This window comes from Bos indicus x Bos taurus, chromosome X, assembly GCF_003369695.1.
Source record: "Bos indicus x Bos taurus breed Angus x Brahman F1 hybrid chromosome X, Bos_hybrid_MaternalHap_v2.0, whole genome shotgun sequence".
Classification (NCBI taxonomy): Eukaryota; Metazoa; Chordata; class Mammalia; order Artiodactyla; family Bovidae; genus Bos; species Bos indicus x Bos taurus.
Window position 1 is genome coordinate 44,641,324 of NC_040105.1, and position 16,793 is coordinate 44,658,116.

Genomic DNA, 16,793 nt, shown 5'->3' on the forward strand with positions numbered 1-16,793 from the left:
ATGTTATTTGTGGTGACAAGAAATTGGTTCCCATTTGGGGTCCATTACTGGAAATGGTATAGATATGTGTTAGTTGCAACATCGTAAGAGTGTTATACAGAATTAGAAGCAACAAATTAGACAGCAAAATGGACTGACCTTAAAAACATAGTGCTCAATTTAAAAAAGAAACAGAATGAGCTATAATTAGTACCACTCATGTAAATTAAAAATACCAGAATGCCAAAAAAGATATATTTTCAAGAATATATACAAATTAAATGATGTGTGTTAAACATAGTTAACTTTGGTTGGGGAGTGAAGGAAAATGGGAGTACAGGATGGTGATAAAAAGAATTTTTTTTAAAGCAAGAAAGAAAAAATGCAAATAGCCAGGATCAGATACCAACTTAACCAAATTATCAAAGTTACCATCACCACTAGTGGGACAAATTGGCATAACGTGCCTTCTGATATGGTGCACCAAGGACACGATGTCACTGGTGTAGTATTTCTGCCAAACACACGTAACTCCAATTGAAGCAGAAGGAACTATCAGAAAAATCCAAATTGAAGGCCCATCTACAAAATAACAGGCTTGTACTCTTCAAAAGTGGCAAAGCCATGAAAGACAAAAGGGAGGCTGAGCAAGTGTCCTGGCTTAAAGGAAACTAGAGACAGGACAACTAATCACGGCATCTTAGATTGGATCTTGAACCAGAAATAGGACAACGGTGAGACAAATTATGAAAGCTGAATAAGGTGTCTTTGATTATTTTATCATATTGATGTTATTTTACTGATTTCTATAACTGTAGTTACATGAGATATTAACACTTGGGAAATTGAAAAGGAGTATGTGAGTGTCTATATTTTTGAGATTTAATTTACATACCATAAAACTCATGCTTTTAAAGTATACAATTCAGTAGTCTTCAGTATATTTACAAAGTTGTGCAACCACTACTTGGACATGAATTCGAGAACAGTTTCATCACTCCAAAGATAAACCCTCTACCATTAGAAGTCACTCCCCACGCTCTTCTTCCCCTAGCCCCTGGAATCCATTCACCTACTGTCCATCTCTCTAAACTTGCCTATTCTAGAAATTTCATACAGTGGATTCATACAATATTCAGCTTGTTGTTTTTTTTTGAGGGGGGGTGTGCTTCTTTCACTTAGTGTAATGTTTTCAAATTTCACTCAATATTGTAGCAGCTATCAGTACTTCATTTCTCTTCTTGGTGAATAATATTCCATTGTATGGATAGATCACCTTTTGTTGATCCATTCATCAGTTGATGGGCATGTGGGTTATTCCCATCTTTTGGCTATTATGAATAGGAATAGTGCTGCCGTCAACGTGTATTTATGTAAGTATCTGTCTTCAATTCTGCGTATGTACCTAGGAGTGGACATGCTTGCTCATATGTATGGTGACTGTTTTAACTTTGAGGAACTGTGAAACTTTTCCAAAACAGTTGCACCATTTTAAATTCCCACAAGCACTGTCTTCACATTTTTTAGGCTTTCTTAAAGTGTGAAATTGTTTCAAAATGGAAAGTTAAAAATAATCATATAGTGGGTGCTATGCCTTCTCTAGGAAGAGCCAATATAGCAATGTCCATCCTTTCTTGGGTCCCAGAGTAAAAGCTGAGAAAAAATGAGAAAACAAGTTCTTGGTTATTTGCACTTTTATTCTTGCTTTGGGGATCAATTTGATACTGGTCCATCAAACTTGAGAAGGAAATGAAAACTTAACCATGTAACTAGGGAGTTCTTCTTCACAATAGGCTCCACTGTCAACATTGTCTTGTTTAAGGATAGTCAAAGGAACTCAGAACATCACAAGTATAAGGGTGAAGAGAGGAGAAAGAAAACTGTCTCTTTGACAATTATAATTTAATAAACATAATCATGTGTCCCAGAGACTTTTCTCACTCTTCAAAGGCTGTCAAGTAGCTCAAGTAGAATGACTTTCTCTTAGCAGGGCACAAAGACCAGTGACTTAGGTACAAAATAGACAATGGATTGGAAGTCAAAAGATACACACACATACACTATATTTTAAAAGCTCCAAGTCACTGACTTTATTTTTACTGATTCAGCACAGGGTGAAAAAAATACATTATATCATTACAATTGACTATTACATACAGACATTTATCTTTGTGTTCCTTATATTCATTTTCTGCTTTAAATCGGTTAACTTGTATTCATTTAAAATTCATATTTTCTTACAAAAATCTCCAGTTCATCTAACCAAGGGTTAAAATTTATATTCCTTTATTACTGAGAATTTAATGGTTTATCTATTTTTTAACACTGAGAGATTTAAATTTATTTACCAGGAACAGACAAACAAAACATAATGGGAAAAAGTTTTCCAGAAGCTATTTCCAACATTCTTTTCTTCTTTTTCTCCTGAAAACTGGTGGTTTATCTTTACAAGTTCTTTTTCATTCCATAAGAAAGCTGTTCTTCTTCTGGTTTCATAAGAGATGGTGAATAGTGGCAAAAAAACAAAAACAAAAACAAAATCCACTTTAGAGTTCACGTCAGGGAGCAAATGATGGGGTGGGATGTTGGGGCAGAGAGATACAGATTCTGGTGAGACTGAAAGTCATTCAAAAAAAATTATGGGGCTGTGGAAAAAGAACAGAAAGAAACTGGGCTCCTGTAGGTGGTCAAGAAGCCAAAACGAGGAGGAATGGTGAGGTAGCAGGGCAGAGTGATGAAGCCCATAAAGGCTATGCCTTCTGATAGTAAATAGGAATAGAAATCAAATAATACTACTAATAACATGTAGGTGACCAATCCTTGAGAGCTGAGGCAGAGAGAAGGAAGGGTAGCATTACACCTGGTCTCTGGTTCACTGAGCTTCCCAGGCTGATGTGTGCCCATCTTGGTGAAATCATAACAAAATCGTGTTTTGCTAAAACGATCAGCTTTCATGGGGTCCTTTCACTGCACTCTGTCCAATGATTAAGCCCAGTGGTTTATGCTGCCTGCAGAAGTTAATCCAAAACAGTATAGGTGAAGCATTGATGAAAACAGCCACGAAGAACGTGTTTCCAGGTAGCCTGAAACCCAGCAGACAATGTAGCTGTTGCTCAACAAACACAGAAATCTACATTGTATGCCAGGTTCATGCCCTAGACCTGGATGTTGGGCCTGTGAGACTTCCCACATATGATTTCAATAGAATTGCCTGCTGCATTCAAGATTTCTGGCATTTATCTTCTCTAACAAAGGGAAAAGACAACCACAAGTCACAAATGCTCTGCTGGGATATATCTACTACAGGTGAAACTTTCTTAAAATAAAATTACCATGTTATTTTGAGAATATCGTTTAAAAGTCGAGAGAGGAAATGGATGGATGGATGGATGGATGGATAAGCTAGATGGATAGGTAAGATAGGTAGTAGGTAGATGGATGATAGATAGATAGATTGATTTATAACCAAATGCTTGATAGTCTTGTGACCAAATGATGGAAGCACATGGGAGAGAGAGAAAAAAAGATCTGTAAACAATCTATGGATAAACTATCCAGATTCCTCCCCTTTGTGGTGTTGAATTTCAAAAGACATTATCATTCATGAAAGCTTGATGGTTCCCACACTCCAGCTAATAAGGGAAGACTTACCAGTCACCCCAGAACTTAACTCTGTGTGTATACGTATGTATAAATCAAGGTAAAGCTTTATTATTGAGGACTTCTCAATAATCTCACTCAGGACACAGTAACTGAAGGTAGAAGATGCCATCAGAGACCCAGTAGCCAGATGTAGCTACTGATTACAAAAGACAGGATCTACACTGGCTACTGAGCCATTGAGGGTACCTACACATTCCAGCAGCTAGATGATATGCAGCCTTCAGGGTGGGGCTCTGTGGAAGGAAAGAGAAGAGATCAGTTCTGGAAACTTATGTGGAAATGGTATCAGGAGGTTTCAATTGCATATTTTCTTTATTGGCAGTCTGACTGACACTAATTCCACGCATGCAATTTAACAGTCTCTAGATTTATTTACTTACTCAACATATATTGAGTGATATTGAGGAAAGTGCCAGATAGTCTCTTAGGTGTTAGAGAGTCAGCAACAAACAAAATACAAGATGAAACTCCCTGCCCTTTTAGAGCAGGCATGATTGCTTGGGAGAAAACTCTACACTTGATTATGTGGCACATTTTTGAAGTAAAATGTATATGTGTGTGTATGTAAATGTGAAATATTTACACATATAAAATGGAAAAAAATATATATGCATATATGAAAAACAAATGAATTAATAAACAAAAACTCAATCCACCATTTCATTGTGGCCTTGGAGAATTTTCATTTGCCTTACAGCACTTTAATATACCAATGATGCACATACATACAATAAATTACAGGAAAAATCATATCACTTCCTCTATTATAGGATGATAGTTATTTCCACCAAACACCTAAAACACCAATGAAAACTGCAAAGAAGATACGTTACAAAGTATTCAAAGGAGCAGCTCACTAGTATGTCAGTTCCCAGCTTTCCTCCCATAATGAAAGTTACTCAGTAGTGTCCAATTCTTTGTGACCCCATGGGCTGTAGCCAGGCTCCTCTGTCCATGGGATTTCCCAGGTAAGAATACTGGAGTGGGTAGCCATCCCCTTCTCCAGGGGATCTTCCCGACCCAGGGATTGAACCCAAGTCTCCTGCATTGCAGGCAGATTCTTAACCATCTGAGCCACCAGAGAAGCCCCTCCTCCAATAATACCATGTAGGTTTAAACAGTTAGAGGACAGGTGTCCTCCTCATTGATTCATTCATTCATTCATTCATTCACCCCAGAAATGCCTACTCATTAATTTCTTCCAGGCACTGAGGATGTGACACTGAACCAAGATCCTGCATTCATGGTACTGAGAGCTGAATATTTAGGGTCAGGAAGACAAAAAAGAAACTCAACAGGTATGGATGATCATTTCCATAAAGTAAAGCAACAGAGCGAAGAGGAATGTTCAGAAGGTAGTCACAGAAAACCTCATTGCGGGTATGACATTTGAGCACATTCTTGAAAGAAAACTGTGTACACACCTGCAGTGAGATAACATCACAGAGAGAGGCAAGATTCAGAACAAAAGCCCTAAAGTGGGAAGAAGCCTGGTGTCTTGGATAAGGTGTTCTTATATCAGCACATGACCACTGGTAGCCAATTATTATTTCCGACTTTTGGATTTTTATAGAAAGTAAATAACTACGCAACTTTGGTCCAAGTACACGTTTTAGAATCTAACCTTCTTATGAATTTAAAATGCTTTGGCTATCACTTGGAAAAGATTTAGGAAAGTTATCATCAACTGGAAAAAAGGCTATACTTAGAACTTTACATTAGTACAGTTTGAGTGGACATGCAGCTGGATGCAAATACTTATTGCCTAAACAAGGTAGCTTTAAAAAACGGAGAAGGCAATGGCACTCCACTCCAGTACTCTTGCCTGGAAAATCCCATGGACGGAGGAGCCTGGTAGGCTGCACTCCATGGGGTCGCTAAGAGTTGGACATGACTGAGCGACTTCACTTTAACTTTTCACTTTCATGCATTGGAGAAGGAAATGGCAACCCACTCCAGTGTTCTTGTCTGGAGAATCCCAGGGACAGGGGAGCCTGGTGGGCTGCCGTCTCTGGGGTCACACAGAGTCGGACACGACTGAAGTAACTCAGCAGCTTAGCAGCAAAAATGTTAGGCAACATTGTAAATCAACTCTACTTCAATATAAAATAAAAATAAAAAATGTGTTAGGTATAAGATGACTGGTTTTCTGAGAGCTCTAAATATGTCAGTTTCAAGGGAATGATTTAACTATATAATCACAGATGTCTAATTTTAAGAGCGAACCCACTTGCCAAGTTATAATGATAGTGTTTCACCAGGTGGTTAGCTCTTAGGAAAGAAGGATGGAATTTATAAAGTGAAGTAGGTTTTTGTTTTGATTGTTTTGTTTTCTTTTTAAATAAATTAAAAACAACTCCATCTAATGAAGTATATTTTGTCATTACCTAAAAAGCCAGGGCATACATACCAAAGTAAGAAAAACAAATTGCTTGTACGAGTTTGGCTGAATCTTACCTTCAGTATAAAATAAAGCATTTATAGAACACACAAACTTACATTTCATAAACCACTAAAACTAAATGTTCATAACTATCTTTATGAATAAGAAGACTAACAATTAAAATGAGGCAAGTTTGGTTAGTTTTAGCACCAAAATTCAAAGGATTATCTTTTATAAATTTTGGTATATATTTAGATTAGAAGAATGGTATTTTTAATTCCTAAAGCTCACACTATTCTCCAAATCTTCCTAGGTCTAAAGAACTACAAAGTTAAGATAGTCTTTTCCCTCAACTTTTAAATTTATCTGGGTAATACAAAAAGGAAAAACTGTAGATAAAATTTTATGGTAGGCTACTCTATAGATTAGAAATGAAGTGAAGTGAAGTCACTCAGTTTGCGAACCCATGGTCTGCAGCCTGCCAGGCTCCTCTGTCCATGGAATTTTCCAGGCAAGAATACTCGAGTGGGTTGCCATTTCCTTATCCAGGGGATCTTCTCCCAACCCAGGGATCAAACCAGGATCTCCCACACTGAAGGCAGATGCTTTACTGTCTGAGCCACTAGGGAAGCTCTATAGATTAGTGTCAACTGCTAGCCAATAATACACATTTTAAAGATTATTAAAATACAGGGACTAGAATATATGAGGAATATACTATAGCATAGACTATCAACCAGTAATACATTTTATAAGTTTATGAATAAGTCAAACTAATAATGGCAAATTATACAATTCTATTATCTAAAATTAAGAAGACAACTAAACCCCAGGGACGAGTAACAGAACTATAACCAAGTTAGTCACTGTTCAAGTCCTATTCACAGTGCAAAAAAAATAAAACAAAGACAGTCATAAACAACAACCTATCCATCCTGGCTGAAGACCATTTATTGAGGTACACATAATGGGAAAGAGAGTTAAAAGGGAGGAAAAGACTTATTAAAAGTTAAGCCTGCCACCTGCTGTTGGAAAGCCTGCCTGGAACAGGGATAAAGACCATTTCTTGAAATGTTAACCTAGGATTTGAGACCAGGGGCAGCCTGTAAATCCAACCAAGAGGTAGACACCCACTGATGTTTAATGCCAAGCTGACATTCTCATCAAAGTTTCCCTGGAAATGAATGAAATGCTGCTTCATGGGTTATTCAATGAAAAGAAGAATAGACTTCCCTGTTTTTTGAGGGATTATCTGGATGATTCTACTTTGCCTCCCCAAAGTATCCTTAAGTTTACAAATTATAATTTGGGGAAAGAAATTTTGACCCCAAGCACTATATGTACAGGTAGTAAATGAAGAGGGATGAAGAATTTCATAGCACTGCTAGAATATTAGCTTTACCAAGTCAAAGACTGTAAAGTTTGGCTCTAAGTTTGGCGGGGACCAATCCTCATCCATGATTTTTCACATATTTTAGCACATGCACTAACAGCTTTCTGGAACTAAATAGGAAGATAGTCAATTCAGTTCAGTTCAGTTCAGTCGCTCTGTCGTGTCCGACTCTTTGTGTCCCCATGAATCGCAGCACACCAGGCCTCCCTGTCCATCATCATCTCCCAGAGTTCACTCAAACTCATGTCCATTGAGTCAGTGATGCCATCCAGCCATCTCATCCTCTGTTGTCCCCTTTTCCTCCTGCCTCAATCCCTCCTAGCATCAGAGTCTTTTCCAATGAGTCAACTCCTTGCATGAGGTGGCCAAAGTATTGGAGTTTCAGCTTTAGCATCATTCCTTCCAAAGAACACCCAGAGCTGATCTCCTTTAGAATGGACTGGTTGGATCTCCTTGCACTCCAAGGGACTCTCAAGAGTCTTCTCCAACACCACAGTTCAAAAGCATCAATTCTTTGGCGCTCAGCTTTCTTCACAGTCCAACTCTCGCATCCATACATGACCACTGGAAAAACCATAGCCTTGACTAGACGGACCTTTGTTGGCAAAGTAATGTCTCTGCTTTTGAATATGCTATCTAGGTTGGTCATAACTTTCCTTCCAAGGAGTAAGCGTCTTTTAATTTCATGGCTGCAGTCACCATCTGCAGTGATTTTGGAGCCCAGAAAGATAAAGTCCGCCATGGTTTCCACATTTCCCCGTCTATTTCCCATGAAGTGATGGGACCAGATGCCATGATCTTCGTTTTCTGAATGTTGAGCTTTAAGGCCAACTTTTTCACTCTCCTCTTTCACTTTCATTACCATGAGATCTACTCCAAGGGAGGCAATTTTTGTTTACTTTTGAAGTAAATTCTGTTCGAGTAACATACTGGAGTGTGCTTTGTCACTCGAACAGAGTTACTTGAACAGAGTTTACTTCAAAAGTAAACAAAAATTGCCTCCCATGGAGTAGATCCCATGGTAAGTGTTCTTACCACACATACATTTAAAAAAGATAGAAGAAAGCTATGTTAGGTGTTAGATACTTCTCTTACCTGGATTGTGGTGATGGTAATGGGTGTTTGCATATGTAAACTCACCAAGCTGCATGCATTACGTATGTGTGGTTCTCTGTATATCAATGAAGCTGTTTACAAAAAACAAACAAACTGCCTCCCACATGGTTAAGAACAAAAAGTCAAATTAACTCTAACTGTAACCCAGGAAAGAAAGGCACAGGGTGAAACTACGCCTGAGGAAAATCCCAACCTTTTAAATACAGGTGTCTAATTAAAGTATGTTTTTGTGAACTCGAATTCCTTTTGTGTTACATTTGAGGACTGAAGCCAGGGTCTCACCATAACCAGCACATGGTTGCAGCCCGTCCAAGTCTTGCATACCTGAGGTCTTGTGACTACACTGACCAAAAACATTTAGACCAGCTGATGGTCACTTGATTTTCATATCTCTTATTTAGTAAATTGCTCAGCAAGTCAACTTGGCAATTGCAGTGAACATTTTCTGATGTTCCTGCTCAAGACATAAAAAAATTCCCTGCCAGATAATTCTAGTCTGAACAGGCCTGTTTTGGCACGAGATCCTAAAATAAGCTTCTAAAGACGAAACCACTCACAGCCCATACAGACTCAGACGAGTTTTTTAAAAATAATATTTAGCAATTAGGCACATGCCTTTAATCCTTCTCAACGAAAACCAAATTCTTTTAAACAACCATTCGATGAAAACACGAATCATTTTACTCATTAGAAGCACTCAGATGAAAAGAATAGTTTTCACCAAAGTAACTGCCTTTTTAAGGATAAGTTCCAGAAATTAATTGCTCTAAAGCCATGTGCAAATATCTCTCTCTTTGTCACTCTCCCTCTCTTTGAAAGAAACTTCTAAATTCTCTTCATACAATTGTTGGTGGGGTGCAATAATGGTGAGGAATTCTTATCGCTGAAAAAAAAGGAAGTTAAATAATTTGCACCCTATCAATGGTAAGTTAAAAAAAACAGTATCGAAGTAAGGTGACTGTTTTCTGAACCTGTAAATAATAGAGAAAAGTTCTCTTGTTTTTCAGAATCCCTGACATAGACTTTTAATCATAATTAACCCATCACTATTCTATACCATTACTGAGTCTTCCTAAATTGGCCCTCATTTCTAAGCCTTGTGCTATTTTATAAAGGCATCAACATCACATATACCTAATAATTCATTTATAATCAAATCTCCACCAAGCCTCTGCTTTCACCATTATACAGAACTCCTTTTGCCACGGAAGTTCTCATGGCACAAAATTCTTCATTTGGTCTTCCTTGACTATTCCCATCAAGTTTCACTCAGTTCAGATGGAGTAAGGAGAAGCAAATCCTTGACCTCTGCATACTGCTTGCCTAGCTCCTCTTCTCCCTCTGCTGGGCCCAGCTCAAAGAGATTCTCGAAGAGTCTAGAAGAATTCTAAAAGGCTTTCCTGGAGTCTTCTGCAAAGTTAGCTACATGTTACTCAGGGCCAGCTCCCTCATCACTCAGTCTGTGTCTCAGACAGAAACACAAGCCAAATGGTTCCTTATTTATTTAGAAATATGTTTCCTCATTAGAATATGAGTTCTATGAGGGTAATACTTCTGAGATTCTGAAGTATTAGCAGATGCACTGGATTATAGTCATCTTTCAATAAATATTTGTCAAATAAAGAAATCCGAGTGAAACGTCTGGCACCTGTACTGATGCGATTCAAAAAACAAAATAATCAAAAAACAAAGGGAGACCATCTTCATTTCAGGAAAACTCTTCTATTTCTTTATCCTTTAAACACCATTCACTTCCTAGCTTAGTTTTATGGTACTTTTCTATATTATTTGTGGGTGCCTATAGGATCTAGCTCTTTGTAAAGGAGGATATTTTCTGGAGAGAAGTGTGAACTAGTGAAGGGTGTGCCTCAAGGTGCATGTTTCTATACAATCCCTTGTGTTTGTGTTAGTTGCTCAGTTGGGTCTGACTCCTGTAACCCTGGACAGGGTCCTCTGTCCATGGAATTCTCCAGGCAAGAATACTGGCGTGGGTTGCCATTCCCTTCTCCAGAGGATCTTCCCCACCCAGGGACCAAACCCAGGTCTCCTGTATTGCAGGCAGATTGTTTACCATCTGAGCCACCAGAGAAGCCACAACCTCTTGTAGCACAAGAATAACCTTGTAGCACAGAAGAGTCTTTGGGGCTCAGGAATGCTATTCTGTCTTCATTCCATAGGACAAGCAAACTCTGATGAAATGGAAAAATTGAGACAATTGAATAGGTAATGGCAGAGGATGGGAGAAGATTATAGAAGGAAGAACAAAGGGAACATCCAGAGGTTGCAATTTCTTTTGCTTGTGATGGCTATGAAATGAAGTATACTGTTAGCAAATGAAGCCTCTTTCAAAAATCATACATGTCTATCAGCAGCTAACACTGAGCTTCGATTATTATGAGGTGCATGGTGGCACATTGATTTTTAAAATTATGTGGTTTGTATAAATGGTTCATACCACAAAGGAAGAGAAGGGGAGACAGATAAGTGTGAAGATGTGGAAGGGCTAATACAAATGATTAGAAAATGGTGGAGTGCAACTAGAGATTATCATGCTAAGTGAAGTCAGTCAGAAAAAGACAAAAACCATATGGTATCATTTATATGTGGAATCTAAAATATGACACAAATGAACCCATCTATGAAACAGAAATAGACTCACAGACATAGAGAACAGGGGGAGAGGGGAACGGAGAGACTGGGAGTTTGGGGTTAGCAGATGCAAACTACTATACATAGAATGCATAAACAACAAGGTCCTACTGTGTAGCACAGGGAACTATACTCAGTATCCTGAGATAAACCATAATGGAAAGGAGTATTAAAAAGAATGTATATATGTATAACTGAGTCCCCTTGCTGTGCAGCAGAAATTAACACAACACTATAAATCAGTTATACTTCAATTAGAAAAAATAAATTAAAAAATATTTTTAAAAATCCAATGTGTTGACCAAAAAAAGAAAGAAAGAAAATAGTGAAAGACTAAATGTAGCATATATCACACTGATACTATCTAATGACCAAGCAGCTTACAACACCCAGGAGACATTCAGCAAAAAAGAACAGGATGAAAATGTGAATGCTACTTGTGCAACAAAGAGAAAATGGGAACGTGCAGATTTATAAAGACTGCTTTGATATGTGTTAAATAAAGGAAAAGGGAGTAATTGGTTATTTTCAAGCTTCTAGAGAAGGGAAGAAAGACAGCTGTATAAAGTCCAAACCTACACTTCAAGTATTTGCTCAGAGTGGTCACCACCCAGTATGACCAGTTTCTCCAACTGGTGGTTAGGAAACCAAAAGTGCTTCAGTGGTAATAATTCAGTACAAACAAAGGGCCTATAGAAGTCTTGCTGAAAACATTTTTTCTCCCCCATTCTTCTCTTCTTATCAGTTGATGCTCCATGAAGGGTTTTTGTCAGGGCCTTTGACAGTATTGTAGAGCAAATGAAGGTGTTCAGAGAAACACTGTCGATCTAATTAAAAGTCAGATCAAAAAAATAACAGAGGAAAATATCAACAGATCAAGCTCTCAGATTACAATTGGAGTTGGATTTTTGAGATGGTCACAGAAATAGTCTGGAGCGGAAGAAGGCAAAGGGATACCAAAGAAGGAGGGCCACTGAGAGGAAACAGACATAGAGGAAAGATGTAGGTCAATACAGCTAAAAGATGGGTAAAGGAGAAGCCCAACACTGACCTACAACACTGAGACACCAGTCAATGGGACAACAGCTTCATAGGCGTCCTTGATGAACTAGGTAGAAGAGGAAGTTTATCAGATGGAGAAAACCGGAAGGATTCAGGAGGAGTGACTCTCAGGCGTTTTTCTTTTTTTTTTTAAAAAAAAAAAAAGAAAAGAAAAGGTGAGCATCTGGAGTCCAAGAGAAAGGGAAGATTATTTATAGGCCTGGGCAAAGTCAAGCAATGACGGAAGGAAGTCTTTCTTCCTGTGTCGGGTGGAGAGAGCAACAGTGGCAAACTTTACCGCTAGGTTGAAAGGGGAAATAACAGAAACAAAACTACTGTTTATATTGATGGTAAGTAACGCAGGGGGAATCTGGTTCCTTTTTCTATGAGTGGAGAAAGAGACCAGGAGAGGTACTTAGCACTGAAGGGTAGTACAGCTTTGAAAGGACTGCTCAAAGAGGACAAGAGAACGTGTGTATGTTGTGGGGTACCGGGGACATGGTAATCTGGGTAAGTATAGGTGGCGATGTGCTATAGAAGTCATTTTCAGTCAAAAAGGAATAGCAAAGGCCTCTCATTTAGAGAAGAGGTCGGGTAAAAGGAGCTCAGAAATGAAGGGAAACCCTTGAGGTCTAATGAGAACACACTAGATGCAACATGGCAATTCTAAAAGAGTGGTCAACCTCAGAGTCCGATGAGCAATCCAAACCACAAGCCCAAGCTTTCCTGGAGTATCTAGCCTGTAGCTACATACCCTGTGGACACGTTGTTGTTGTTGTTGTTTAGTCACTAAGTTGTGTCCACCTATTTTGTGACCCCATGGACTGTAGCCCACCAAGCTCCTCTGTCCCTGGGATTCTCCAGACAAGAATACTGGAGTGGGTTGCCATTCCCTTCTCCAGGGGATTTTCCTGACCCAGGGATCGAACCCTCATCTCCTGCATTGCAGGCAGATTCTTTACCACTGAGCCACCTGAGAAGCACCACATACATACTACAAGCCAGAAATGACCCCATTTACTTGTTCCCTTTCCTGACTCCATGTCTCTAGCCCCATGTTCGTTCTCCTGCCTCCCATTACTTGCTGGTAGGCCATAGCATTGAACTCATTCAAATTTCTCGCTGAAAATTGCTATTCATTCTGACACTCTCTTTAAGTCCTAGTCTGATTATTGAACTTTCTATAGTCTGGGGAACAAACTGTAAAAGAACACATCCATATCACGAAAATCTTTTTCATGCTGATAATTAAACTCATCCTACTACTGGGAACACTAAAAGTTAATGCAAACCCTATGCTGATAGAAGAGAATTGTTAGGTACATACATCACCACTTTTCTTTCATGTCTGTTCCTATGGAAGCCAGGATGGGCCACGGAATTAGGGATGGAATAAATGGAGAGACTTAAAAGGGCAGAATCTAGAGGATTTGGTGAAAAAAATTAGAACAAAAAAGGTATTTCCTGGATTGAGTTTCATTATTAGACGAAACCTTACAGTCTTTGTGTGCTCTTTTATCTCCAGTTTTTCTAAGGTTAAATGAACCTCAATGAATTTTAAAATCATGAATAGAAAATTGAGAAACTAGAATTCTCGAGACTCAGTCAAGAAAACATGTCTATGTTTTGTTTTAGATATGCCAGTAGGGACAGTCAGAAAACTCTTAAGAAAATTGTCATTTTACCAATATATCAAATAACAGGTTACAAAACAGCATTACTCAAAGTGTGTTCTTTGGAGTATTAAACCAAGAGATGATTCACAAAAACCCCCAGAGTTCTTGGAATCAGATTTGGGAAATGTTGATGTACCATATGCCCCTTCTTGAAGTTTCGATACTAACATGAAAGGTTCTAAAAAGTCCTACCAGAAAGGAACCTATTTAATGTTGTTCAACCCAGTTTTCCTGAACTTATTGGACCACAGAATTTTTTTCCCAATCTCCTGAAAATCTGTTTTGTGAAATGCCATCCAAGACAGTACTAAAGCCTATATTGGTTGCCTCACAGTTTATTACTGGCTTCCCCAGAGGCTCAGCAGTAAAGAATCTGCCTACAATGCAGGAGACGTGGGTTCAATCCTTGGGTTGGGAAGATACCTGGAGGAGGGTATAGCACCCACCCCAGTATTCTTGCCTGGGAAATCCCATGGGCAGAGAACCTAGTGGGCTACGGAACATGGTGTTGCAAAGAGTCAGACATGACTGAAGCGACTGAGCACGCATGCACACAATTTATCACTTACTCTGGGGAGAAGTCTGTCAAGAATTGTGCCAAGGCAGCTGCTCCTAAACCAGGAATATGAAAACGAAGAGGGATACTGAAGAGAGAGGGCCACTGAAAGTGACAGAGAGCAAGGAGAGATGTCAGTCAACACAAACAAGGGGAAAGGGGGTACCAGGCATGTGCCAACCTTCCTGGCTAAGTAAACCCTCATGTGCTGTACTTAGTCACTCAGTCGTGTCCAACTCTTTGTGACCCCATGGACTGTAGCCTGCCTGCCTTTAGCTCTGTATTGTCTCCTTTCAAAGATACCAGATTCTGTGGCTGGGACAAAAAGAATGCTTTTTGAGACCTTGGAAAGAAGAATTTAAAATTAAAGTAATCCAGTGTACCAGATTTCATTTATTATGAAACATGGCAATCTGGATGGAAGGCATGGTGCAAATAAAGGAATTAAGCTCTTGTGTTTCCCTGATAGTTTTACAAAGCCACTTGCTCAGTACTGTGCCCTCAGTAATCAGGCCAGATGAAGGCAATCACGTAGTAAACGTCAACACCCGCTGTGTGTACAGTACTGTCTGACTATCACAGCTCTTTCACATCTGAGTCTTTGACTCTTAGAACAACCTTGTGAGGCCAGTGACTGTGTTATTATCTATTTATAGATAGGGAAACAGGATTAGATGGGATCACAGCCATGAACACCTCATATACAAATAGATGGGACTCTCCTAACTGCCTGACAAATTGATGAGCAAAAAGTCCTGGCCAAATACTCAAAGACATGAGTTTGGGGAAGCAGCAAAGTGCCATGGGGAGAATGGTGACCTCGGCCTAAGAAGATGGGGGCTCTGTGATCCAGGTAAACAGCTTGGCTTCATTGGGTCTCAGTATGCCTCCCAAGCAAATGGGGATAATACTTATCCTACCTATAATGGGATCATTGAGATGACCCCAAAAAATGAAATTTATGAAAGTACTTTACAGATTTTCATGCATGATGCAGATAGAAGAGATTTTATGTCTCTCACAAAGGTAGAATACGAAGGTAGCACTTTCCTGTCTTCACAATCTGTACCCTGCTTCCGATGCTTTAGCCCTCATCATAAAGTGAGTGCTACAGTACTTGTGTTTAAGTCCAAATGCTGATAAACCAAACATGCAGCTGTCCCCACAGGGCTGGACCAGATACCTTCTGAACCACTTATTTCAATACCTTGTAAACAGGAGGAACTAAAGCGATGGCAACTATTATGTTCACAGTTTAACTTTGGTTTCTCATCTGTACTAAAAGGTTATATTTCTATACCCAAATCATTAAAACTTCATCAGTTTTTTTTTCCTCCTAAGAGATGCCAAGTTTTTATTTTACCAAGTAGGGGGCATCTTTAAATCCCTCCATAAAGATTGCTCTTTTTAATTGAGGAAGAATTAGCACACAATAAACTGCTCATATTTAAAGCATACAATTTGATAAGTTTTGGCATATATCTACACTCATGAAATGATCTCCACCATCAAGAGACTGAAATTATCCACCAGCCTCAAAGTTTCTTTGTGTCCTTTTGTAATTACTCCCACTTGCCCCCACCAACTCCCCCACTCCAAGCAACTACTGATCTGTGTTGTCATTAGAGATTGCTTTGCACGTTCTAGAATTTTATATACATGGAATTATGCAGTATGTACTTCCTTGGGGGCTCTGCTTGTCTCATTTCTCATTCTACTTTTCTCAAGTGAGGTCATTTGTGTTGTTCACTATATCAATAGCTCACTTCTTTCATTATTGAGTATAATCTACCATACAGATATACCACAATTGGTTGATCCATTCATCTGCTGGTGTATGTTAGGGTTGTTTCCAGTTTTAGCCATTATTTATAAAACTGCTGTAAACATTCATGTGCAAGTCTTCATGGAGATATATTCTTTATTTTTTCTATGAGTGGAATATCTGGATGGAATGGTAGGTGTATGTTTAACCTTTTAAGAAATTATCAAACTGTCTTCTAAGACTTTTACACATTTTTACATTTTGACCTACATGTATTATAAGGATTCTAGATCCTCCAAAACCTTGCCAACACTCGGTATGATCAGCCTTTTTAACTGCAGCCATTCAAACAGGTGTGTAGCATCTCATTTTCTTCATTTGCAAGTTCCTAATGACTAATGCTGAAACTCCAATACTTTGGCCACCTAATTCGAAGAGCTGACTCATTTGAAAAGACCCTGATGTTGTGAAAGGCGGGAGGAGAAGGGGATGACAGAGGATGAGATGGTTGGATGGCATCACCGGCTCAATGGACATGAGTTTGGGTAAACTCCGGGAGTTGGTGATGGACA

General features: G+C 38.9%; 1 long non-coding RNA gene across 3 annotated transcripts in view; it reads right to left on the reverse strand.

The window, feature by feature from the left end:
• Nucleotides 1-1,370: 1,370 nt before the first annotated feature.
• Nucleotides 1,371-16,793, reverse strand: part of LOC113887378 — a 61,874-nt gene continuing 46,451 nt past the window's right edge. For all 3 annotated transcript variants that reach the window (XR_003509725.1, XR_003509724.1, XR_003509723.1), the window contains exons 3-4: nucleotides 3,833-3,875; nucleotides 1,371-2,465 (exon numbers count right to left, since the gene is read on the reverse strand). This is a non-coding gene — a long non-coding RNA (uncharacterized LOC113887378). The remainder of the gene's footprint in view (nucleotides 2,466-3,832; nucleotides 3,876-16,793) is intronic.